Raw genomic sequence first — 2,500 nt, 5'->3', positions numbered from 1 at the left:
CATACGCACTGGCGACACGCCCGTTTCGCCTGCCACCCGTGCACACTCGCCTGGGCAGCTGGTCACATGCGTCGCTCACAGGCATTTTGCAGGCCAGCACCGGCGGATGCACGGGTCAAGCGGGACGGGACGAGCGCAAGGCTTGCTTTTGGTGGCACACGAAAACACGAACCCGAAAAAGGGACATACGCACTGGCGACACGCGCGCCCGTTTCGCCTGCCACCCATGCACACTCGCCTGGGCTGCTGGTCACATGCGTCGCTCATAGGCATTTTGCAGGCCAGCACCGGCGGATGCACGGGTCAAGCGGGACGGGACGAGCGCAGGGCTTGCTTTTGGCGGCACACGAAAACACGAACCCGAAAAAGGCGAAAAAGGGACATACACACTGGCGACACGCACGCCCGTTTCGCCTGCCACCCGTGCACACTCGCCTGGGCTGCTGGTCACGTGCGTCGCTCACAGGCATTTTGCAGGCCAGCACCGGCGGATGCACGGGTCAAGCGGGACGGGACGAGCGCAGGGCTTGCTTTTGGCGGCACACGAAAACACGAACCCGAAAAAGGCGAAAAAGGGACACACGGACAGGCGACACGAAAAAAAAGGGGTCGCCCTACCTAGGTGGGCGCAAAAACCCCGTCGGCCAGGAGGTTTCGCCAAAGTGTCTGTACTGTCACACAGGGTCAATAGCACGGGCATGGCCGGCCGCCGCACGTGCAGCGGCTTACGGACGCACGGTTCGGCGGCACAGGTGCCTGGCGGCTTTAGCACCTTGGGGTGGACAGGCCTGGCGGCAAGGGGGGCTAGGCACCTTGCTGCCAGCCGGCAATGGTGCACGGGGCGGGGCGCCACACAAACACGAAAGAGGGACAAGAGCGGGGCGATGGTCCACAGAGACGAGCCATGCACGGGGCCCGTGATCGCCGACACACGCGAACGCGGACGCGGACAAGGACAAGGACGCGACGCGCGGCGCGCGTGCGAGGTCAAGAGGGGCGCGCGCACGAAAACGCGAAAAAAGGGGCTAGCGGCCGAGAAACGCGAAAAAAACCGGGTCACCTACCTAGCCGAACGCCTAAAATCGCTTCGGGCAGGAGGTTTCGCCAAAGTGTCTGTACTGTCACACGGTCCGTACGGGCGCAACCCCATCGCGCGCCAGCACCCCTTCCTGGGGGCGCCCGCCCGCCAGGCGCCTGGCGCCCCACGCGCGCGCGCCCGGCGCCTGGCGCCTTGCCCCCCACGCGCGCCCGGCGCCTGGCGCCTGGCGCCTCGCCCCCCACGCGCGCGCCCGGCGCCTGGCGCCTTGCCCCCCACGCGCGCCCGGCGCCTGGCGCCTGGCGCCTCGCCCCCCACGCGCGCGCGCGCGTGGCGCCTTGCGCCTCGCCCCCCACGCGCGCGCGCGCGTGGCGCCTTGCGCCTGGCGCCTTGCCTCCGCGCGTGCCTGGCGCCTGGCGCCTTGCCCCCCACGCGCCTGGGCGCCTCTTTTCCGCCTGGGCGCCCTGGCACCTTTCCGCCTGGGCGCCTGTTTTCCGCCTTGGCGCCCTGGCGCCTTTTCGCGTGGGCGCCTCTTTTCCGCCTGGGCGCCATGGCGCCTTTCGGCCTGGGCGACTCTTTTTCGCCTGGGCACCTCTTTTCCGCCTGGGCGCCTCTTTTCCGCCTGGCCAGGGCGCCTCTTTTCCGCCTGGGCGCCATGGCGCCTTTCTGCCTGGGCGCCTCTTTTTCGCCTGGGCGCCTCTTTTCTGCCTGGGCGCCCTGGCGCCTTTTCGCCTGGGCGCCTCTTTCCCACCTGGGCGCCCTGGCGCCTCTTCGCCTGGGCGCCCTGGCGCCTTTTCGCCTGGGCGCCTCTTTTGGCGCCTGGGCGCCTACGCCAGGGCGCCTCTTTTCCGCCTGGGCGCCTCTTTTTCGCCTGGGCGCCTCTTTTCCGCCTGGGTGCCCTGGCGCCATTCCGCCTGGGCGCCTCTTTTCCGCCTGGGCGCCCTGGCGCCTTTTCGCCTGGGTGCCTCTTTTGGCGCCTGGGCGCCTACGCCAGGGCGCCTCTTTTCCGCCAGGGCGCCTCTTTTTCGCCTGGGCGCCTCTTTTCCGCCTGGGCGCCCTGGCGCCTTTTCGCCTGGCGCCTCTTTTGGCGCCTGGGCGCCTACGCCAGGGCGCCTCTTTTCCGCCTGGGCGCCTCTTTTCCGCCTGGGTGCCCTGGCGCCATTCCGCCTGGGCGCCTCTTTTCCGCCTGGGCGCCCTGGCGCCTTTTCGCCTGGGTGCCTCTTTTGGCGCATGGGCGCCTACGCCAGGGCGCCTCTTTTCCGCCTGGGCGCCCTGGCGCCTTTCCGCCTGGGCGCCTCTTTTTCGCCTGGGCGCCTCTTTTCCGCCTGGGCGCCCTGGCGCCATTCCGCCTGGGCGCCTCTTTTCCGCCTGGGCGCCCTGGCGCCTTTTCGCCTGGGTGCCTCTTTTGGCGCATGGGCGCCTACGCCAGGGCGCCTCTTTTCCGCCTGGGCGCCCTGGCGCCTT

The sequence above is a fragment of the Aristolochia californica genome, unplaced genomic scaffold (genome assembly GCF_029961685.1).
Source record: "Aristolochia californica isolate CCGP_79_NKW_82.1479 unplaced genomic scaffold, dmAriCali1.0.hap1 SCAF_29, whole genome shotgun sequence".
NCBI lineage: Eukaryota > Viridiplantae > Streptophyta > Magnoliopsida > Piperales > Aristolochiaceae > Aristolochia > Aristolochia californica.
This window is presented reverse-complemented; position numbering follows the sequence as displayed.